The sequence below is a fragment of the Spodoptera frugiperda genome, chromosome 14, assembly GCF_023101765.2.
Source record: "Spodoptera frugiperda isolate SF20-4 chromosome 14, AGI-APGP_CSIRO_Sfru_2.0, whole genome shotgun sequence".
NCBI lineage: Eukaryota > Metazoa > Arthropoda > Insecta > Lepidoptera > Noctuidae > Spodoptera > Spodoptera frugiperda.
The window spans coordinates 9,082,407-9,108,262 of record NC_064225.1 but is presented as its reverse complement, the minus strand read 5'-3'; the positions used below and the strand labels follow the sequence as shown (position 1 = coordinate 9,108,262).

The following is a 25,856-nucleotide window of genomic DNA, read 5'->3' as shown; positions in this document are numbered from 1 at the left end:
GTAATTAGGCCAAAAGGTTACCCAAGTAAAATGATTAGCCCGCAATTGGCATTTTGATTAGACAAAAACAGAAAAACATTCTAAAAACTTCTTTAAACACATCTCTAACTCCAAAAACCAACTATCACCCCAACAATGCAAAACAACAAGGTTTTCAGCTACTTTTTATCACCACACCGACGTCCGTCTCATTCGAAATTCACAAGGCGACTGCGAAATTACTTAAATCAACTTAAGTGTCAGCCGAACGTTTGCAAGTTCAGTCGTTACGAAAACTTCTGCCGGCAAAAGGGCACGGCCCACAATTAAATGAAAATAAAAATAATATTTGCGCTTGTAAAGGGCTGTTGCGAGATGCTAATGGTCCTTTAGACGTGGAAGAGTTGAAGATATGAAGGAAAAAGGAGCGCCCTTGAGAGAAAATTCTCTCGAATTTGGCCCTTAGTTTTGTGGCATCGCACGGTTACGGTTCCGCGCGAACTCCTAAATAATCGTGAGTCGACATTTTGTTTTTGTGGTGAAAAACACAATTTGTCACAGTTTTCGAAGTCAGCAAAATTAATAGGTGCTCAGGCATTGGCTTACAAAGGCCGGTCCTTTGAGTCGCGTAATCTATGCTTTATTATGGTCTTACTTAATTATGTTGCTGGTTCATTTTCAATTTTGTGTTACATGACAAAACATTTTTTATATGGTTAGATTTGTAGTCTATTGAAAAAGTAATAAGAAATCTTCTAAATAATCTTTCGAACATGAGATACTATTGGTATTGATATTATTGGTTAAATAGACTTACCACGATAATAAACTAACTCGTAGTAAGTTTAAAATTGTAAATTCGCTAAAAAATAAAAATTACATACACACACATAATAAAACATTGGTAAACACCATGTTATATAGCACCAAAACACTAGAAAAAATAAACAATTTACTACCACCCAATCGGTTATAAGATGGCCGCCAAAATTTCCCACACAAAATGGAAGGAAAATCGCTTGTTACACTCTTGCACGATCAATATAACGCCATTATATTTTATTATGTACATAGATAGCGATCACTTATACTCCCTTATATTCTGTTGGGAATTAAGAAATATAGATGCTTTTATAAGAAGATATCTGAAGCACTTCAGGGAATCAGAATGTGTATGACATTGAGAGACGTGTGTGTGGCGTCGGATGGTGTCACTGTTCTCCCTGTGGTGTTAGATTGGTGTAATGTTTGTAATTTTAGCAGACATGGAAATAGATATGAATATCGCCGTCATACGTAACACTATTTAATAAGTTATGTGTCATCAATTGAAAATAACAGCTTATTTTGTGAAGTAATTGAGAAATGCTCGACTAGTTTCAAGACATTCACGGACTCTCTATCGTGTATAGAGGAGGTGACGTCGCTTAGTCGCAACAGCTTCAGCCACCAGTTTCATTCACCTTTCCAGGATAAAAGGTAGCCTGTTTTAGAACCGTTTAGTATTTTCTATATACAAACTTAAATACATCTTCACAAACTATCACATGATAAATAACGGCCTATGTGTTATTCTAGACTGTAGTCTATCTATGTCTTTCATTCAGATCAGTACTGTAGCTCTTGTTCATATAATAAAAGAAAATCTTTATTTAAATTTTAAAAATGAGGCATGGCATTCAAACGCAAAAAGAAATATAGCAGACAGTAAACAAAATAAATGTAGTTTGAAATGACTAAACAATATTACAAGCTTCTTAAACTATTCACAACATTTTCTTTAGCAAAAATAATTTGGTCCTTTTAAACGCAAGTCACCGCAATCGATCTCGCTCGTCCCTAAAGACCAATTAGACACTCCCAGACATCAATACCTCTCACAATTTCAATAATTAAGAAATACCTTAAGAAAAATAATATAAAAGAATGTTCTGTTTCTAAGGAGCCTTTCTATTTAGCTGAAAACCCTCGATAATTAGTTTGAGAGCACACTGAAGCCAGATGTTGATTTAATTAAGTAACGAATCTAAGAAGTTATTAGTGGACAAAAAGGTATGATATTATTATTTTGTTGGTGATATTTATCGGTATTAATATTGTAAGTGTGTGTTTATTTCTTAATGTCACGTATTCGTATTAATATCGTTTCGAAGAATAAGTGGGCGATTTATTTATGGAATACTTTTAGGTTAGAATTAAGAAAAAATATCTGAATCGAACATTTATATTGCATAGGGTCTTAGGGCACATTCGGTTTTTAAATAAATTGGTCGTAAGCTCATCGACAATACACGTTTCTAGAAAGCTGTCAGCATTGCTATTCAACGTGACAAGGCGGCCAGCCTTCTGTAATACTTATTATTTAAGTAATTTTTACAAGTAGATCTATTAATTAGCATTCAAACTAAAACTACATTTATTATATACAGTTGTCCCTGGATCCATTACGTCAATAAGAAAATTAGATTAAGAATAAGAACTAAAACTAGCAATTTATTTTACTTATTAACGCTCAAAGTAATAACATTTTCTCTCAAAAAGATCGAGACAAATAAACCCGAGTACAAAATAAAACTTTACATATTTACTAACAAAATAAAATAAGTTTTCGCCAGACATATCTTCAAAGTTCGTTGTCAACTCAAAAAACAACATTTCGCTTGAACGCGCACAGTGTTCTAAACCGAAACTCATTTGGACAAAATACGTACGTATTTTAATAAGACTTTTTGGCGAAGCATCCTTCACAGCACTCGTCGAATTCTAAACGAAACAAATAACTGTTAACAGTGTGCTTTAGCAGACGGGGCTGCGAAAAAGAAACGTGGCTTCGTACATTTTTTGCGTCGACTCGTTTGGGAACAAACAAGTGCGAACACTCGTGCTGTCGTATTTTCCTTTTTTTTGTTTGTAGCAGAAAAAAAAACAAGTTTTTTTCTTAAATCGCTCCTTTTGTGCGAACGTTTTCAATGTGCGCTCTTTCACAAGGTTATGTAGGGAAAGTCTGTCATGTTTTTCTGAATGGGATTTTTTCCACGATACATGTTCCGTTGTACCCACTGGGCATGATGAGTTTATTTTAATAATTGTTTCGAATAATTTCAGTGTTTCGTCGTACAGTCGAGTGTTTCAGTTTCAGCCGTCAAATGAGGTTAATCACAAGCTTTGTGAAGCAGCTTTTGGCGATGGAAACGTGGTTCAGTTTATTTTAAATTAAATTAAGTCATTAAATATTTTGTTTATTATATATGAGTAGTGCACGTAATTCAATTATTCTGATCCCATTCAACCAGTGGTCATTATGAAACAAAATATCCAAATTGTTTGCCTTTGTTTTCAGTTAATTTTCAACCTATATGTTTTCGTAATAAAGATAATTTTAAGGTACACTATTGTGCTGCTGATTCATAAATGTACGTAATGAACCATCTACAAAATATAGTTATTTTTAACCTAAAAGGTATTGAATCCTATAATAACGTTTAATTACAGGACATTCCGTGGGAAAGGACAGATGTCTCCTAATTAAGGACAAAAAAACAAACATAAGTAATAATAATTAATTATATAATAAGTAGGTTTAAGGTTATATCGTCGTGGGCGAGGCTCTGTTGTGTACCGCGGCTCCGGTTCGAAGCAGGACAAGGAACGAGATGGTGTTTGGCTAGTAAGAGACAAATCGAATGGAGTCTTTCTGTCACAGGACCGCATCGTACGCATCCCACGCAAAGGTTTTTAGTTTGTCTTGTATAGAAACTCATACAACTGCGTCCACTGATCCGCATCGTACGCACCGCATCATTGGAATGCCTACATGCGATGAGTACTGATGACGTCACACGGAATCCGTACGATTTTTACCTTTACAAGTAAACGCTCTACTTACCAGAAATTAATGTGTTTTTTTTTTGCTTCACTACTTGAAATTGACTCGAGTAGTGTTCACACAGGTTAGGTCCCGAACCACTGAAACAAATACAAAACATGGTTAATATGTATTGTAACTATATCGTAAACTAAACAATGTCATTTTAAATCCCCGAATCCACGGAGTGATACCACGGCCTCACAGAAAACCGACGTGAAACAACGCTTGCGTTGCGGACTTATGATGGTAAAAATGGGTGTCCATTATACAGTGACATTACGTGGCATAATCTGCACCTCTGTCTACCCCTTCAGGTATAAAAGGCGTGACGTAACGTACAAATCTAGACTTCGTGCTACTCTTATTAATAAATCTTATGTTTACACAAACGTCGAACAAGGCAGCCGACTTAAAAAATAAAAACAGTCAACCTTTTCCTTGAGTAAACAAACATAAAATAAACACAGGTCTAGTTCTTTTCATAAAATAAAAGAATATTTATTATTCTAGAAGAGTGTTCATATTAACTAAGGACCATTTTCGTTCGGCAGCCCGGAGCAATGAGCCGAGTAATTGATACCGAGAAAATATTATTTAACCAGACTATATAGAGCTCTGTTAGTTATTACGCAGTAATCTAGTATGCGTGTAAATAACATTAGTATATAAAAATATTGATATGACGTCAGACTTTGTCAGTAGTACACATAAGGATCAATAGAATCGTGGTCCTCCCATTCTTAGAAAGGTCTTCATAAGTTTAAAGGGTAAGGAAAAAGAAAACTTCTTATTTTCATCTTCATCAACAGCCCCTAATAGTCTACTACTGGACTATGAGCTTAGTATACACTTGAAAAGATTTGATTACCTATATACCACTTTGATTAGAAGGCAGGTTGAAGACTTGCTGCTTGGTTGTCAAAACATAAGTACTTTCAACTTTTATTATAAAACCTATTTTAAACCTATCACCAAACATTAAGCTCATTTTAGATTCCATATTGCTACCAAGAATTTTCAAATCAAAAAACTATTTCACTCACATACACACATTTCACGTCAGCTAAACCAGTTAAATTGCTTTTACGTGATTGGATAACAGAATCTAGAGAGAAATGTTAAAAATATTCACGTTTACAACATTAGCGAGATCTGTAATCTTCAGTCTAGACCATTGCAATGCAATAAACAATAAAAAAAGACTTTTAGTTTCGAAATCAGAGACAAAACTTGAATCCTATTTATTCAAGTTTAATAAAAAGTTTGTTATAGACAGACGGTCAAACGGCAAGGGCAGAGCCATATTATGCCTAAGGCAAACTAGTCAATTGCCTAGGGCGCCAGGATACAGGGAGGCGCCGCGAGACGCCAGCGCCCAACTGCCTATACAGTGGCAGTGACGAAAAATTACAATTTTTTTATAGTATAGTCCGGTAAACGAGCAGACAGGATCACACCCGAAACACCAGAGGCGTTACAAGTGCGTTGCTGATTACGAATTTAAAGGTTGTTGGGGAATCGGGGATTGTAATTGTACCCGGTAACTTCACTCACAAAACGAAACTCAACGCAAGCGTTGTTTTACATCGGTTTTCTGTGAGGCTGTAGTATCACTCCGGTTGAGCCGGCCCATTCGTGCCGAAGGGCGCCTGTAAGGTACTTGCCTAGGGCGCTCACCAGGTTTAATCCACCTCTGCCCAAAGGTGACCTAAGATAGTAATCTTTTTATATTTTAGTTGCATTCGTAATAAGGTATTCATAGAATTGTCTGGGCAGCGCCTCGCGTTATTAAAATGAGATCCACTGAAAGAATGAAATCCAAAGAAGTATTTATTACAGATTAATGCTTTGTGTGAATCTTTATTGTAATTTATTACTTTGGTGGATGGCGCCCTTGCGATTAAATACCAAACTATTTTTTTTATCTCACTTTTAATATTTTCTTAGAATATTGACATTGCATTCGTTCTATTATTTATTCTGTTCCATTATTTATGTAGCTTGTTTGTTGGTCCTTGTAGACAAACGTGGTCCTGGGATGCTTGGACGAAATGCTTACGTAAATAATTTAAACCTGTTTTGGCACTACAATACTGCTTTAGCAGACCACATAATGTGCTCAGTATTAGCTGTAGTCTGCCTTATTATTTAAATCAACAACAGCAAAATCACACCAATAATGATGTTCCAAAATTTTTACTAGGTTAATATAATTAGCCGTATTTTTAGTCAGATAGTGCTAGTATTGACGTTCGTTTTTCGTCCAATAGGAAATTAGGTAGTGTCACACAATTGGATGTTCAATATTAGACAGCTGCAGTGATTGGACAAATAAACCTCTTGCTACATCTGGTGACTATAAATACGTTAGCCCCGTTAGTTCTTATAGCAGCGATATTCTATTCTTTCAGAGATTTTATCTATGTTTATTATACATTCAAAATATATACTACCAACCGAGTCCAAAACCTAGTATTACCTCCCTCCTACTGTTTCCACTTTGAAAGCAATTTCTCCCCCATTTGCATTTCCAGTGAGTTCAAAGACATTTGAAATAAAATATTAAATTCCGCCATTACAGTGCGGCTGTTATGATTATTGTAATACTGGCTCTACATTTACAATCTTTTAGACAAATATTCTGCTAGGAGAGAGGTAAGTGTTACTTAGTGGATAGGAATATTATGAATAGTGCTAGAAAGGGTTTAATGGGAACATATCTAAGGCTAGAAAGGTTAGATTTTAGGAGAAGGATTTTAGTTACACTTGGAGAAGGACTTTACTAAAATTTTGTCAGTTACCTAATTAATAAAAAACCCCTACATGGTGGTCCTTTTTACAACCACTGCGCAAAAAACATCAATTTTGATTCGTAGCTCGGTCAAAGGCATCAGTTAAATCCTGTACTCATACAAATTTAATATGTCCTTATTCGAGTATTCTCAAGTACAACTACAAAGCAAAAAGTCTTTATAGTTATCCAACAAAGCTACTTCTACAAAACCCTCTTCCAAAATTAGAAGACTTGAAAATAATACCACAATATCCACCTACTCAACATCTCTTTAGAGAAAACTGCAAACATCCAAAAAATGCATATAACCGTCCTTTTAAAGCGAGTACATTAAGGTCCCGAATAAAGGACCCCATTCAGGTGTGTAGCCAACATTAAGCAAGTACAGTCAGTATACAAAAACTGTGAATTCGCTGACTGTACGTTGCGGAGTACATTTGCCTCGTCACACGTGAGTCAGCTACAATTTCGGGCGTGGTTTCAGTGTTAGCGGGATAATTTGCAAAAGTTGCGGTGCTTTACAATTTTTTTTTTATCTAAAACTAGACAGCCATTTGATTGCCATATCACCTAACGATAAGTGACGATGCGATTCAAGATGAAACATGTCTAGCTAGAAACTACCAATTCACTCATATAATACAGATTTTCTCAAAGCTTTCGGAATTTTTTAGTTATTACACGAAATTCGAAATTCTGTCTGGTTTATGGGCTAAAGCTTCTCTTTTATCCCATGGGGTACAATAGCAAAATCTTAAGTGCATCACTAAAAACTGAGCGCCTCTATCTACCCCTTCTGGAATCAAACGGCCTCAAAGAGACAAACCTATCTAACTCACATTTCATCCCTCATTATAACCAAAAAACCATTAAAATCCTTCACTAAACTATAATTTAGTAATTACATCTAAACATAACCCTATCACCAATAAGGACCAATACATTTCTTAATTCCAGTTAATTAATCGAAAAAGTAAAGAAATTAAAGGAAAAATATAGTAAGGAGTCATTAGAAAATATACCTACCTGCGAGGAAATAGAGTTATATTTACAGGTTACTTAATTACAGAGAAAGGAATACCTTACTTAATTGTACGCCGACTTAATTGAACAGGGGCGCTAACTTAAATCTTCCTTTAAATGCTATCGATTCGAGTGTTTCTCGACCATGCCGAAAATACGAATGAAATAGAAGATAGATGGGTTTGGTAGAATGATAATGAAAAAGGCGCTAAAGGAATTTTGAGAGTTGGTTTCTTTAAGTTTCACACAGACCCTGTGTGTAGACGTAGCAGACGCTACTGCATCATGACTATGAAATATTAACACAACTAATAGTTTAACCAAAATAAACTGGCTGCGTATGAAAGGACCAAAATAAAGGACCAAATTTTCATTCAATGCAAATTATCAATCGACGAGTATGCATGAAGAAATTAATGAATGTAAATGAAGCGAAGGAGATTGGTAAAGCAAAATGGTGTCGTTTGGCGGCTCAAGAGATATGCTAGCTAAAAGTTTGTCTTTAACCGTGTAATCGTGTTTTCTTACCCCATAGGGATCAAGCATGATGATACGTATAAATGTTTGTTTTGCAAAAGTACCAACTTTAGAACCTTGTTAGGAATCGCTAACACTGTGACCATGCACAATGTCGGTCCAAACGCACTTTAGTAAACAAGCCGGCGATTAGCGTACAATCGAGGCAACGCCCCCGGGGCTCCCAAACACGGGGCTACGGGACTAGGGGTTCAAAGGACCAAACTGTTTTATAATTTTCTCAAAGGGTGAAAGGGTGTGGGAATTCGGCGATTCATTTTCGGGGTGGAAAAGACCCGTGCTTTACTGGGAACGGAGAAAATTGAGTTCATGGATATAGGTAGTAGGCCCATGTAGATACGGCTGTTGAATTTAAATTTGTATGTTTGTTTGTTTGCCATGGTGCGGGGTTTTTGTTGTGTTACCAAGGTCGCTCAAGGTGGAAAGCAAAGGGTGTTTATTTAAGTAAAATAAAAAAATAAAATAATATATGTTTGGGGGCTATCTACACATATTTTTTACTGTTTTATTTAGCTTGACCTGTTTGTTTGTTTGGGTCAAAGGAGGATGCCAGAGTTTCTATGAAATCTGGTCCCACTTCCAATAGCTATGTGTGTTACATCATTGGATAGGCAATTTTGAGCTGAATAAAAGTTACAATGATTCCAAGTTTCAAATCTTAGTCCATTCAGAGTTATTCTTCATTAAACATGGTAGTCGGTAGTCCTCATAATTGCGTTTGTGCTTTATACACGTAGCTATTGGAAGGTGGATCCGGAGCTGCGGACTGATCCGGAGCTGCGGACTACCTAGCGGGTTGACCGGGGCTCCGGCTCGAAAAGCAGGAGTAGGAACGGGGTGGTTTTTAGTCAGTAAGAGTCTGACACTCCCTCTCGCTTTGCCCAAGGCAGGAGAAGTCATTGGATGATTTTCCCGCCTCAAAAAAAAACTACGGGAAGGTTGGACCAGGATTTGCATCCTCCTTTGGTAATTGGCATTTAACTCCTTTCCTGTCGTCCGATCGATCTGATATTTGGTACACACTCTTAATCTTGGTGACCATACAATATAAGCCTTTAAAACCATTTAACATAAAAAATATTTTATACTACCTACTTTCGCGCGGTTTCATTCGCTCTGCTCGGCTCCTATTAGTCATAGCGCGATGTTTTATAGCCTATAACCTTTCTCGATAAATGCACTATTCAACACAAACAGAATTATTCAAATCGCACCAGTAGTTCCGGAGATTAGCGCGTTCAAACAAACAAACAAACAAACTCTTCAGCTTTATAATATTAGTATAGATTACTTATTGATAAGTCTGGTGCCACCGACTTCTTCAAAACTCTAATTAAAATACTCATCCTTTCTACACACTCAGTGTGCAAGCGTTGCCATCATCCTTGTTGAAAATATATATTGTAAGTCTCTAAACTTCCCCATCCCCACGGGCCTATAACTAAGGCTTACATTAGAACTTGCCAAGTTTTGAAGCCACATCTTCGTGTTTGGGAGCTAGCGTCTTAATCTACATACCTCAAATATAAGACTAGTACATACATATAATTCATTATTGGTACCAAAGCTATAAAAAATCTGATTCACAAATTGTTTATCTGGAATCTACCTAATAGGGATGATGATGGGGTATGAAAATTGAAAATCTATTTAGTCCGTCAGTTAGGCAATTTAAAAAATATTAGGCACGTATTTTTTTATGTCATATAAGATTACAATACTTAGATAAAACTAATCGGTGTAGGAGTGGGAGCAAATAAGTTATTTCTTCGTATATAATATACGTAGACATGACGTCGCGCGTTATATCTTCGAAATTATTTATTTCCGTAAGAAAATAAAAAATACGTATACATACTAATATTTTAAAATAATCTACAAGACGGACATTAAAATAAAAATTAATCATCCACCCTATAGCGAAATTTTCGACAATATGTTTCACTATGACTAAGAGTGTCAAAGAAATTGCAATTACAAATACAACAACACCGCTTACATACAAAGACATTTTCCTGCGTTACAACCGTCAACGTTTCATAAAGAAAAACTAATGACACAACCAACAACACTAGTCCCACTTAAACCCGCACAACACACAACCGCAACAACACATCTCTAACACGCAACAACACATAACAAACACACAAAAACTCATGTCCCACACATTCGTCTGGAAATTGTCCGCAAATATGTCCATTGGTCTCACAAAGACATATTATACGTCCAATCTTATAGCTGGAGGTGTCTTTTGTGACCACAATCGATTTCCTTCATCTTTCCACAGAATTTGACCTCGAAAAATGGTGGTCCTTTGACGAGGACTGTTCAATAATAGTCAAAAGTATTTGTTAAAAGAGGAGCTCGTATTTTGTAGAGCGAAGTAATTTGTTCGTGAGCTTAATTTTAAGTAACGTCGGCGTTGGTTGGGTAAAGTGGTAGTTGTGTTTTCTATTCTGATGTTAACATTTAAGTAGCTAAGAATTTGAGCCCGGTTTCGGGTTTTGATGTTTCGCTATTATCGTAATAGTTCTTCAATTGAAATTTTTACCTAATGGTAAGCAATCGCCGTAGCCCTAGGACACCCGAAACTCCAGACGTGTTACAAGTGCATTGCCGGCATTTTGAGGGTCAGGAATTTAAAGGTTATTGGTAACATCACTTACATAACAAAACACAACGCAAGCGTTGTTTCACGTCGGTTTTCTGTGAGACCGTGGTATCATTCCAGTTTAGCTGAACTATTCGAGTCGAAGCTTGGCACTCCTTCAATTAAAATTTAAACTGGAATTAAAAAAATACTACTTTTGAATTAAAACCAAAATATTCACTTCTTGCTACTTTTACTACTCCAATCTAAATTCTTTGTCACCCAATTTGAGAAACAACCTTCCGCCATATTCCCATCTAAATAATGTCCCCTAACAACAGATACATTAGAGTGTATTCCTAAATCTCTCCACCGTATTAGAAACAATTTACTTAGTAAATTCGAATGTAATTACGAGTAGGTATCGCGCATCGCACGTACAATGTAACACTAAGAGGGCACCCCTAATAAGTTTACTCTGCTCTACAAACACATCTAAGTACAGTTAGCCCGCATGCCTCTGTCAATACACACACACAAACATACAAACAACGACGAAAAACATTCTATTTTTCATCCATTACCGTGTCACTTGGAGCCAATTCATTTCGACTAACACTAAATACGCAATGTATGTGGGGCTTTCGCGTTTGTTCGCAGACGGCACCTGTCTCTTTTCTCAGCGCATTACATACAGAATTTATCATTAAGTGTACGTTTTCCTGACGTATTTTCTACTCTATGAAGGTTTAGTACGGAGCCCGCTTGTTGCTTGTAAGTATTTTTGCACAAATTCCCTCTTTATTTACTTCTTCCATACATATTTGATGCTATATAAACAGTTCAGTTGGCGAGGCTCATGATCTCCGCTTTGTTGGATTTGCCAAGAAAAACATTTTTGTCAGTTAGTGTATGAACATGTTTGACTTGTCGCGGATAGTTAGTAGATGCTAGCTAGCCAAGAAGTCATGTCTAAACGGCTTATACATAGAAGACCAATATAAACTAAACTATGTATGTACAGTCTACTGATATCCAACGAAATCTGCTTAAGAGTCAGCGTTGAATTGATTGATAACGATTAGGAGAAATTTCAATTCAAAGCTAGTCCGTTAGAGTCGTTGGTAGAGTTGGGATGGTGACAATTAATAATGTTTTCTTCATTAAAAATCCACAGCACGATTCATAATTAGATTTTTTTTTTTAAATAAGCTGGTAAACGATCAGACTTATCACCTGACGGTAAGCAATCGCTGTCACCCATGGACACCCGAAAGACCAGAAGCGTTACAAGTTCGTCGCCAACCTGTGGGGGTTAGGATTTTAAGGGTTATTGGGGAATTGGGAAGAAGGGTAATTGGGCCTCCGGTAACCTCACTCACACAAGGAAACACAAGCGTTGTTTCACGTCGGTTTTCTGTGAGCCCGTGTCAAAACTCTGGTCGAGCCGACCCATTCGTGCAAGAGCATGGCTCTCCCACACTTTCTAAAATTGATTGTATCTATTTCCATGCCCATCTCAAACATTGAACTGCATCCAAAAGAATTTTGAAGTCAAAAACTCTGCAAAACAAACCGATCTTTCGTTGTTATTATTATTGTAACAAAAATTTGCGAGAGAGAGTTCTCCTACGAATTTTCATATGACCCGCCCTTTCGTTAGAGAAACAATTTGAATTTGCGTCGGAATTGCAAACCGTCTTGTAGGGAGAATGAATATTTTGTATGTCTAAGGGTACGGCTATACTTTGTGAGGGCGGTTTTGTAAGCGATTTATTGTGTACACTCGAATTGTATCAAAAATAGTTTTGGAAGAAACATCGACCGGATCAGAAATAGCATTTAATTCGATTATGTAAGTTTGAACTGGTATACATTATTACATGTAAAGACATCAGATATCACTATCCAACACAAAAAGATTTATTCAAATCGTACCAGTAGTTCCGGAGAAGCGCGTTCAAACAAACAAACTTTTCAGCTCTAAAACCATCTGGAAAACAAACCGATCTTTGAACGTATGTTATTATTATTGTAACAAAAATTTGCGAGAGAGAGTTCTCCTACGAATTTTCATATGACCCGCCCTTTCGTTAGAGAAACAATTTGAATTTGCGTCGGAATTGCAAACCGTCTTGTAGGGAGAATGAATATTTTGTATGTCTAAGGGTGTAATGCTATACTTTGTGAGGGCGGTTTTGTATTCTAACCTCAAAAAGAATGCAATGAATTGAGTTTGCTTAATGCGGGGTGTCATTGATAGGGTATATGGTGTGAGATTGTATCAAAGTTATGAGATTTGTTTTAGTGAAGTTTTGGTCACAACAAGGCAAGAAAACTTACAAATATGTTTGTCGTATTATCCAGACCCACTGGTTGTCGAAGGTTTCAAATCCTTGGGAAATAAAAACATTCAAATTGGTTCGTGATGATATATCTCAAATTGAGACAAGTGACATATTAGCCTACCTGCCAAAACCAAAGCCTTTTGCAAGTAATCAAAGTAATGTTGACCAATTTTTTTTTTGATATTGATATCCGCAGAATTGTTAGCATAGCGTTTTATATTGTTGATTTTATGAAGACTAATTATTTTATAGGTTTTAACTTTGTTGATTGTATGAAGACTTACTATTTCTAAGTTCCTGTTTAGTTTTAATGAAAATAAATAAATAAGACCTGATTTTAAGCTAGAATTGTGTTACCAACATGTTTAATAAAGAAATTGAAGAAATGTTCAATTTCTCTGATGACTTTTATTTGATCAAAGTTACCCCATAAGACAAAAATGTGAATATTTATTTTTCCCGTTGGTAGATTTAGATTTTTTTTAGTTTATTGGAATTATAATTGGAGTTACTTTGTCGTTACGCAATAAAAAATGGGGGTATCAAAGTAACCCCATCTTACGTATAACTTTGATCAGACAGTTTTTTTATTTTTTCTCAATATCACGACACATTTTTTTACTTATTATTACAGGAATCGAGAGTACTAAAAATACCGATTAATAGACTTTTTTTGTATTTTTTTTACACCCACAAATATAAATGTTAAGGACCTTCAAAGTTCAATATTGATCAAAGTAACCCCGGTTTACGGTACTTAGATCACAACCACCAAATTGTCTTCTCATAACATTTTAATAATCCCAGAAATGATATCTTACACATATTGTAGCCCGACCCTTACAGAGCGCTTCCTCGTGCATAATTAACAAAATTTTCAGACTTCATTTATTTCCTAATCCGAGCAGTCTGGACTGTGAGCTGAAATAGCTCGGACGCCCACACTGCGAGGTAAATATTCAGAACCACTTATGGTGAGCGATTAGATACGGGATTCTGGAGATACAAACAAAATTTTCTGTTCCCTTAGTACAAGTTGCTTTGTGTTTGCGAGAGTGCGTTCGTCTCTCTGATTGGTTGATTCATTCGCGCCGACCAATCAGAGCGCCGAACTCTTGTAGTAAGGTACAAAAGATGAGTCGGTAATCTTGCGTTGAACAAGATTTTTTACACTCAGATGTTCTCCTGTGTCGTAGGTGTTTTACAAACATACAATTTTACGTACACTCAGACCCCAAACAACAATCTGTGGATCACACAGAGTTGCTTCATTCGGAAATCGAACCCGCACCACGTTGTACGGCAGCCAATTGTCCAACCACCGCGCTAATCATGCAGTTTTTTACAATTTGACAGCAGAGTCTGGAACGGACTACCTCGATGATTGGTTCACAAAAGTAGTTGCCGAACACGGTCTCTGATACACACGGAGAAGGTTTGGGCATTAATCACCACGCTTACTCAATGCGGGTTGGCGATTTCAAACATTTCACCTCTTCTTACCCCTTTACAAATTACAAGTGTACACATTGTTGGCCGTACATAAAACAAAATGTTATTCATTCATTTTAGAACATCGCAGTTTTAGTTTTATTCCCTAAGTTTTGGCAACAGGCGGGGCTTTTAACATGCATTTTGGACAACGGCAAAAAGTTTGGCTTTTAAAATATTCAGGCGCCATATTTGTTTTGTATTTTTAACATTTTTCAGCTTTGCGTAGTATGTGTATGCTGTTATTTAGGCGGTGTTTATTTTGTCAAATTTTCATCACTTTATATATTCATGGTTGGGTTTTGTCACATTTTAGCGACTGTTTAGTTACTAAAATGCATTTTTAACCAACACACTCACAACGCGTTTTATACCCGAAGGGCTAGGCAGAGGTGCACATTACGGCACGCAATGTTGCTATACAATGTACACCCACTTTTCACCATTTTTGTTATAAGTCCCATGTAATAGGGGGTGAGCATATTGCCATATACTGCCATTTTTTACCAACTTCCCAAAAAGGAGGAGGTTCTCAATTCGGTTGAACACCGATTACGTCGAGGTTTATGGACCAATTTGCGTAATTCTTGACCATGATTCAGCGACTTCTAAACTAGCAGTAGGTAAGCACAGTCAGTACAAAGAATAAGAGTTATTTTTTTGTTTAAGATTTTTAGGTTATGGAAGTCAATTTGTATTAAAAATAGATTGTACTCATATTACATACAGGTCTTCATAAAAATACTATATAATACTATTCCTTGGTAAACACGACTCTGGTAAAGGCGAGGTGCAATGCACTCTGAACTGCATGCTTGTATGATTACATGCATAGATTCACTGCAGATATGTGCACTTTTGTCTACACTCCAGAATAAATCTGACACTACTAACATTTCAACTCAATATCTCACCAACCACAGAAAGATTATCTCTAATAGGGTAGATGACTAATTTTTATTTTAATGTCCGTCTTGTAGATTATTTTAAAACATTAGACACGTATTTTTTATTTTCTTACGGAAACAAATACTTTCGAAGACATATTGATTTGAAATATCGCGTGACCTCACTTCTAAGTACGTTTTAACCGTAACAACGACGAAAAATCACGTATTTGCTCCCACTCCTAAACTTTGATTCGTAATTGGGCCTCCAGTAACCTCACACGCACATCGAAAAACAATGCAATGATTCGTAAAATACTAAATAATATAGGGACTTTCAAGGCAAGAGTGAACAGGCATTATTTGAGCTTGCGTGCACCACCTTAGATCGTTGCTTCCCATCAGGCAAGATTGAGGTCAAAAGCACTCAAATTTTCGTTAAAATAATGCAAGCGTTGTTTCACGTCAGTTGTCTGAGAGTTTGTGAAGGATGCATGCATTCGTCAAATGACGCTATGTGATCACCCTTAACTGGCTCTTACGACCGATAAATATCTACCTATAATGTATTCTACTCACTCTCGTCACTACACAGCTTTTAAGACTTCCTGAAAAAACATTAGTACATAGCAAACACACGCCGGAGCTGCGGACTACCTAGCGGGTTTACCGGGGCTCCGGCTTGAAAAGCAGGAGTAGGAACGGGGTGGTTTTTAGTCAGTAAGAGTTTGACACTCCCTCTCGTCTCGCCTAAAGCGAGAGAAGTCATTGGACGATTTTCCGTCCGCAAAAAAATATAACAAACATACAAAAATCCTCTTCAGTCTCATTACATCAGTATACGCCTACATTTCTAGGATTCCTCACCAAAATTTCATAGATCCCATAGCAAAACCTTTCCCATACATAATCATAGTTTATATAAGAGATGTCCCTATAATACAGGGGTCCCTTAATAAACTAGGTAGCTTGTCCCGATCGGCTCGCTAGCTACATATTCGGGAATATTGCCTCAACGCGGCGCCTATCATATTTTATCTTCTTATTTTCTCAGATATATTGAGGAGAATCGAGCATTTCCTTTTTGGGGAGAAAAGTATGCTGTGTTTGTACGTATTTGTTTTTTTTCGGAAGTCGTTATCCATTTTTTTCGCGTCTTATTTATACAGGGGTACCTAATCCACGTGGTGTTTTTCTCAATTGGTATTTATAAAAAATGTATAAGAAAAGGTTTTTTTACTGTAAGTAGGTTATAAAATAACACTTTTACACGTCAATATTTCAAATAGCTAGATGAGGTTAGGTTCTATATGTCGATGTGACGTCATCGTTATTGTATGTAATTGTAAGAGTACGATTTTTTTTTATATATTAACTATAGGTTCACGCTTGACCACTATCTCACCTGATGAGAAGCGACGATGCGGTCGACGAAAGAGGTAGTACCTCCTTTCCTACTGTTCAATGATTTTAATACCAAATTAAACGCTTTACTTAATAAAGATGACGTTCGGAGATTAGCGCGTTCAAACAAACAAACAAACTTTTTTGTATACTCATCAGCCTTATTTTTATCAAAAAATAAAAGTTTCTTTGGGAAAGTTGTTGTAATCGTGAGTACAATCACGTGTTTAAATATCGTTCACTAATTACCAGTCACCCTATATAGATATAGATAAATAAAGGTCACAGATACAGAAAAATCATTACCAAAATTCACTAAAATCATTTCAATGTTTTAGGCGTTTCACTAGGTTTTATTTCATACTCCACTTAGGTATAACACAAAACTAACATTGAACGTACAAAATAATACTTTACCAGACACAATTTAAAAGAAAAACAACACACACATTAACATTTTAATTACATACTCTACACACACATACGTAGCTCCAACGGTAATGATAAACACACATACATAAAATTCAATTATGTATATTATTCTTTCATTAAATTACAGCCGTGTAGAAACATTTGTAGCACAAACAGACGGTGTTATTTAAATATTATAATGTCCTAATTAAGTTGGTTAATTATGTAACTACTACATGTACAAATGTGATTATTATTAAGCCTGTGAGAGTATGCTGTTGCTGGACCAGTGTAAAATGATACCTCGCTAAATGTGTGACCTGAAACTCTGATGTGAACTAACTTTATTTGGCATTTATTATAATAAATTGCGAGTTAAATACAATAAAAATACACTAAATAATAATAACAACTATGAGTAGGTATAGGCCAAGAGCCTCGACCAACACCTGAGTAGGCTAACGTTTTAGTAATTCCGTGTCTTTACATTCTACGTTAAATTAACTTATTGAAAAGATTCTAAATAGTATTACAATAATCCAATTCATTTAAAATAACAACAAACGAAAACATTTTTCTAACAAACAACAGCTTCAAAAACTCGCATTGTTACAGTCAAGTGTTACAGGAAAACCGACAAATTTTCGCGCGAAAACATTTCAAATTGACGTTTATTTGACATTTCATCGAAACACGCCGCTCGCCGCCATGACAGTCCAAGTGTAGCTGTGTAGCCACTCAGTGGTCTCAGCGGGAACTTCGTCAAAATAAACAGGTCGGGGATAACACGATTTGCCGGATTATTCTCCCGACGGAGTCGTTAGCTCGTCCGATGTATCTGGAAAGTCAAACTGTGTCTCGTGGAAAATTTATGAGAATTCCCCTCCCAGTGGACGGGGCATGGTTCTTATGAAATTGTGGGGACAACAGATTGATAGGTCCGATACGGATGAGTGTGGCGTATTCCCTAATGGGGGACCAAGGTATTTTAAGATAAGTAACAGTGGAAAATGTTGTGTACACTTCCTTATAGTTTGTTTTTCTTTTAGGTATAAATTCTGTGTCTAAGAAAAGCCGCCTTATAAGTTCGTTGCACTAAGTAAGTTATGCTGTTTATAGTGTATCTTCGTGAATGGCAAAAAAATATTATACGCTCAGTAGTTTTCGAGCATATTCGTAGGCTCTGAAACGGCAGCTCCATCAGCGGATTAAGACACAGTGGGCTAATCACCAGCTTGTCCAACAATTTAAAATTCGTGAAACCGAAAAGAGACCTCTGCGGACGTCCTCTGTCCCATCTGGGAACATAGGACTTTAAGCCAAATCAAGTCAGGATTTAAACACAAGTCGGGAAAACTATTGATATTTTAGATTTAACTTAAATTATCATTAATTACAATAGTTTTACTCAATAAGTAAACAAGCTCTTTATGTTATGCGCACGTATCTTATATAGGTACCACATTTTCTCTCTTCACAATATCACTCCACACACATCCCATATCTTTCCAATTCATTACTAACTCACCCATTTAACTCTCATCCGATCTCATTAACCGTTCAATATATGGGACTTAAATTAATTAAAGCAATTACAGAGTCAATATAAACAATTAAACATTGTGTGTGTGTGTCTGTGCGTTGTCCGTCAACTGTTGGCCATTGTTTCTTGTTTTAATGATAACGTTTTATAAACCAAGTAAAAGGTAAATGTTGTAATTGTTCGTGACGTCACACTTTATATTATTTTGGCAATAAACGATCACCTCGGCTGGTCGGAGGATCATCCTTTTCTTAGGGAACTTTTTTTGAAACTATGTCCCACACTAGGATTTTCTCCGGTATATCTCCTTCTGGGCCTGCCGCGACGTCTATTGACGTTTAGTGGGCTCCACTCACGCTCGTCGGACATGCGGCAGAGTGTCCAGCCCAGTTCCATTTTAAGAAACATGGCAATTGGCGTTCCATTGTCTCTGCCTACCCCCATGAGAGACAGGCGTGAGATTATGTATGTGTGTATGTATGTACATAGAATTGCTCCGGGAATCGAACCCAGTACACGGTGGAGTGTGGTGGTGGAGCAATTGCTGCTGCACAGCCAGTCAGTTGCAGCAGGATATCCAACTCTTTTGGCCAACGGGTGATACCAATCCAAAAATCTTTTACTCACACTCGTGACTACACTCGATCAATGACCACACAATTTCTGTCGAAGGCTTTGGAGTAATCAATGAACGCAATGTATAATGGGAGCTTAAATTCGCAATATTTTTCTATGATTTGGTTGAGGGTGTGTAAATGGTCTGTGGTAGAGAGGCCGCCTCGCAAACATGCTTGCTCGGCTGGCTGGTGTTGGTCCAGTTTGTCGGATATTCTGTTTTCTACTACCCTGATGAATCTTTTGTACCAATGGGATACCAGACTAATTGGGCGAAGTATGAACTAAACACGTAAACTGCACTACTAAACGAGCTACGATGCAGTTGCATTGCTAACATGAACAATATCTTGGCTTGAAGATAAGTAGTAGGGATATGTATTTATGTAATGACAATGCTAAGTATGATAAACTCTATCGGTCTGTTTTGTTCCGTTGTTATCTGTGAGGTTGCTGATTGTTACTTTTTCTATGCCCCTAATTGCAATTCTAAGTGACTGGTTTCTAGAGTTGCTGTTATTACCTGAGTGTTATAATTTCGGATATCTGTACGTATTTTTCGTTTAACTTCTTTATCTTTAGACTTGTATTCTGGGATGTGTTACGAAGATGTAAAAGCTAAGCTGTGAAACTATGTGAATGTTTCCACAGATACTAAGCTATGTATCAGTGCGAGGAAGATGCGCAGCTCGAGTAGGCGATGTATCGATTGTAGGACAACCATCCATCAGGGGAGCACGTAGCTTTCCAACTAAAAATAAAGCTTAGTTGAATCCATTTCCACAACTGCTAAGCTATGTGTGCCAATGTATATGATTGGTGGAAACCAAACGCATCCACAGCAACGTAGCATTGCACATCTCTGGTGGAAAAGCAACATCAAAGTGTTTGTAAATGCACCAACAATACAGAAAAAAGTTCCTATTTTTCTCCTTCTCTTCTTACCTCTGCAAGACCTAAAACAAAGATTCTCATTTCTTTTTTAATTAAATTAAACCCTTATCAGCTGCTCATACGAATTAATTTGCAATGTATTCAATGAAACTATGTAAACAACATGTGAATGTATATAGACATAGTATCAGATTAGTCATGTGCATGCCTGTCTGTGAGCTTGTTAGCTGGTGTAACACAATTTCCTAGGCTATCGTCCCCGCGCCCAGCTTATACTGAATTAATATAGACAGCTGATTGAGATAGCCTTTGATGTGCATTTATTTTTAAAGCTATTTTACTCTTCTATTTATTTTTTGTATGGTATAAGCCGGTAAATGGGTTCACCTGATGGTAAGCAATTCTTGCCGCCCTTGGACATCTGAAACACCAGAGGCGTCCACAAGTGCGTTGCCGGTCTTTTCAGGATAAGAATTTAAGGGTTGTTGTATCGATTGTAGGAAAGCCATCCATAGCACGATATTCCAAATAAAAAACATAGTTAGCCCGTTTCCACCAGTGCCAAGCTATGTGTACCAATGAATATGATTGGTGAAAGCCAAATACATCCACAGCAACGTATTCTTGCAAAGTGCAAGTGGGCAAAGCATTGTTTGTAAATGCACCTACAACACAGGAATATTCCAGTTTTTAAAAACTAAGATAAATCCTCATTTCTTTCAGGAGTTACAGAAAAGGAATTAAACCCTTATCAGCTGCTCATACGAATTGCAATGTATTCAATGTAACTAAACAACATGTGTATGTAAATCAAGTCTTGTTTGTATTTTTCTTATATCTATCAGTGAGATTGTAAAAAAATACATTTTTGGAAAAGAAAAACGTCATAATATCTTCTTGCTCATTCTTCTCCATTCGAAGTTACACTTTGGACTTGGCACCTATATAGCTTCACTGACAGACAGACCATTAAATTTGACGTTTTAAAAGTGCCTAATAAATGATTAATTAAAATAAATGCTTTGACTTTAACTTAACTTTGACTATCTTACTGCAAAGTTTCTAACATATAAAATTAATTGTTTAGTAGTGTTAGTATGAGTTAGTTCGTAGAATTATTAGTAATTAATTGTTTGTACCTCGAAAAGTGTGATCAAAGAGGTATATAACATAACACCATTTCATAATCTTCAATTCTAGGAATGGGTACCATAAATGTATGAAGGCAGAGAATAATACATTAAGTAAATATGTAAAGTCTAGATGAAGATGAAGTATAAAGATTATCGTGTTTTTCCACCAGAGATGTGCTATATAGCTATGCTACGAAGATGTAATAGCTAAGCTGTGAAACAATGTGACCGTTTCCACTGATACTAAGCTATGTAGCTATGCGAGGAAGATGCACAGCGATATATCGACAGTAGGAAAGCCATACATAGCAAGCCTCGAAATAAAAAACATAGCTTGGCTAAGTCCGTTTCCACCAGTGCTAAGCTATGTGTACCAACGAATATGATTGGTGGAAGCCAAACGCATCCAAAGCAACGTAGCATAGCACATTTCTGGTGGAAAAGCACCCCAACTCTTGCTCTCCACAACACTATTTATTAATTGGTTACCATAGCAACGAGATCAATAGAAAGAACCACTCAAACAGCTCATTATGTTGACACAAAACAAACTGCTTGTAACCACAGATAAAATAACAATAACTACAGTTTCGCAATAACTCAAGTAGTTGACCAGGTATGAAATGCGATACGAAGGAAAATACAACTGGGAAAGAAAAACAAATGTTTTCATATTGACCTATATATGTAACTAGCGAAACCCCACCCCCTCCCCCCCGGCTTCGTATAGTGTATATGTACATTATTATAAACATTGCTCTTACATCACTCTATCTATTAAGGAAATTGTATTAAAACATGTTGTGTAGTTTTCAAGATTTAAGCATACATAGGTAGATATCAATACAGATGATTGATGATTGATTCGGAGCTGCGGACAACGTAATAAGTTACCGGGGTTTGGCTCAAAGCAGGAGAAGGAACGGGGTGGTTTTTAGTCAGTAAGAGTCTGACACTCCCTCTCGCCTTACCCAAGGCGGGAGAAGTCACTGAATGATATTCCCATCTCAAAAAAAAGGGGTTTCCTCAAGTTTTCCTTCAACGGTACTTGCCGTTGGTAGGTTTCAAACACGCACTCTCATGCAAGAGAAGCAGGCGTCTTAAACCTTCGACCCACCACGACTGTATTTTACTTTTCCTAAACTTTTCACCAACAACCGCCATTCTACACCAGACTTCATACGAGAAATGTATTTTAAAAGCTCGTCCATTATTTTTCATGGGAACAACTTGGCGCGTTAAATAAATAACGCTGTACTAAGATATACTCTCAAAGTACACGTATATATTAGTCCACACAACACAGCCACGAGGTTCGCTAAGTTACTTGTGATAAAACATGTTATAAAACTTATTCTTCTTAGGTGTGTAGCTTTTTTAAGGGGGGAAAGCATTCAATGTCGTTTTCAGTCCTACTGGGCCCCATCTGTGACCTGATGTGTGGTCTGATGGCTCTTTGAGGCGTGCGCGGAACATGCGCACGGGTCTGGTTCTGGTGTGGTCTAGAGTGTGGAGTGAGGAGATTCGTTCCATCACGCGCCACGCCTCCTCCTTAAACCCGAATCCTGGCTTAATAATATCTAATTATAAGTTTGAAATCGACAATCCACATTGAGCAAGCCTGGTGATTAAAGCTCAAACCTTCTCTGTGCAACTGGTCAGAGAACTGGTCAACAGTGGCCACGTATAGGCTGTTGATGTGACCTAACCTAATAAGTCTCTTTAGCAATGAGAAGGTCACAACAGTCCAGTGCTGGACTATGAGGCTCCTCTACATAAGAAGTTTTGCCATAATCTCCACACTTGCTAAGCGAGTTGTAGATCAAACATTCAAGGTTCAGGTTTATCACAGAGCGCTGCTTCTGAAGCTGTTAAGTATATTAAAGCGTGCAGTGTGCTAGTAAATAGAAAACATAAAGATATGTACTCGTATATTTTCTATGTAAACAAGATGAGCCACATCTAGTTATAGTGCGCTACCATTTAGTATGTTTATCTTGTACACTGTGCTTCAATGCTTTGTGAGAAAATGGTATATCTAGCTCAAACAAAGAGAAAAAGGTATTGTAGAAATCTTCGTTAGAATTTAGAATTTTTCAAAAATAATAATATTAAGTGTGGGAGAGCCATGCTTCGGCACGAATGGGAGTGATACCACGCCAGCCTCACAGAAAACCGACGTAAAACAACGCCTGCTTTGTGAGTGAGGGTACCGGAGGCCCTTCCTAATCTTCCCAATCCCTAATTCCCCAACAACCCTTAAATTCCTAACCCCTAAAAAAGCCGGCAGAACAATACTTAAATTCCTAAACCTCTAAAAAGGCAACGTACTTGTAACGCCTCTGGTGTTTCAAGTGTCCATGGGCGGCGGCGAATGCTTACCATCAGGTGATCCGTCTGCTTATTTACCGGTTTATTCCATAAAAAACACAAATCCTCAAATAATTCTCATCTAAGCTCACAGGTATTTAGTTCTGTCGCATCAAATTTAAATGCAATCGGTTATTGGACAAAGCTAGACATTAATATTAATATATTTTGGAGCTTATGAAAATATAAATATTAAATTACTCCAATAAGGCAATAAGTTAATATTAAATATAATATTCATGAATTCATCACAAATATTTTGCAAATAAAAGCAGACCGCCTGAAAATACATTGATCTTAATTTTAATATCATAATTTGCAATTAGAAAACAAATAAATGAATGAAACTTTTACAGACCAATTATTAAAGAAAAACATTTCAACTTAACAAAACGTCACGCTTTTGATCCTCGAAGGGGCAGGCAGAGGTGATATTATAGCATGTAATGCCGCTATACAATGTACACCCATTTTATAACATTTGTACCAAAAGTCCCATGTAGTAAGGGGTGAGCCTATTGCCAAATACTGGGAACAATTCCAGACTCCGAAATGACTGACTGAGAAATTTTCCAAAATCCAAAAACCCGAGACCCGTTGTCCGGCAGTCGCACTTACGACCACTCGACCAAAAAGGCAGGCAAATTAACCTCAAATAAAACTGTCAACTTAACACCGCAATCAATCGAAAAAAGAACACCACAGAATTCCAAACTCAAATCGTTCCCTCTAAAACGCGGCTGTTGACAGATGAGTGTGACGTCACAGGTCCGCCATGACAGTCAATCGGGCGAGCAATCCGCAATCTTTGACACGAGCACACAGGCGAGGCGAGGCGATGTCAAATGCTGCAATGCGCCTTCAACGCCACTCAACCACGCTTTAAGCAATCATAAGGATTTGACCCGCTTTCAAAGCTAACTAGGAATTTCACGCTATGAATAACATTGAATAAAACTGTCCTATAATTTTCCTGTATATTTTTCTTTTGAATATCGAATGAGGATTATGGTTTAACGCTTAAAATAAAGTTGCTTTTTAACATTTTTAAAACATAAGCGTCGTTTATATCGTGGAATCGAATGCAAAGAGATTTTAGAAGAGAATTTAGAATACATTGAAAACGACTTTCCTATTTAAGTTGAATACGTAGTAAAAGTTTATATTTAAAGAATTTTCTCAAATTAGTACAAATTGTCACTTTTCAAGGAGTTAATGATTGCGGGCGACGACCAATGGTAGGTCGTTACCCGACCAGAACCAGACCCGTGGGTGAGGTGCGTCGCGTTCCGCGCACGCCTCAAAGAGCCATCATAGAGATCACCACAGATTGGGCCCAGTAGGGCTGATGCATGATCCAGAGCTGCGACTACCTTTCGGGGTTACCGGGTTTACCGGGGTTTCAGCACGAAAAGCAGGGGTAGGAACGGGGTGGGTTTTAGTTAGTAAGAGTCTGCCACCCCTTCTCCCCCAAGGCGGGAGAAGTCATTGGATGATTTTCCCCACTTAAAAAAGCTGTTAATGATGCAAACTAATTAGTATTTATAAGTAATCCAAAGTTTTGTTCTAATATTTAACGACTTTAAAAACGTGTTCCGTACAACTAAAAACTTAGAACAACTTTGGAAGTCTCTCATTAATTCTGTTCCCTGATGAAACATCATTTCTAGACTTTGTGCTATAACAGACAATTTTGGGAACAAGAATTTGGGTAGGTAATAAAAAAACCAAAAGCAAACTAACTCGAAAATATTCGGCTGTGTTGTCACACAGCATGAAGGAATAATGTCTTTCTTTCTACATCAGCTCGTTTCCATCCACGGCTCAAATAACGAGCCACTGAGCTCGATCTTCAGCTGTTCGTTGGCTTCAACCAACCACTGCCAGCCAGTACGGATATCATCACTCCTAGCCACATTACAAACGTACGAACGTATTTTTTTATCAGATGTGCAATTTCACTTTGCGG

The 25,856-nt window shown here is 37.1% G+C and overlaps 1 protein-coding gene across 7 annotated transcripts in view; it reads right to left on the bottom strand.

Moving 5' to 3' along the window:
* The window catches only part of LOC118279393 (protein madd-4), a 409,330-nt gene that overhangs the window by 356,555 nt on the left and 26,919 nt on the right, over positions 1 to 25,856 (bottom strand). For all 7 annotated transcript variants that reach the window (XM_050698354.1, XM_050698357.1, XM_050698353.1 and 4 more), the window contains exon 2: positions 3,866 to 3,945. The gene's annotated coding sequence lies outside the window, so the exon portion shown is untranslated. The remainder of the gene's footprint in view (positions 1 to 3,865; positions 3,946 to 25,856) is intronic.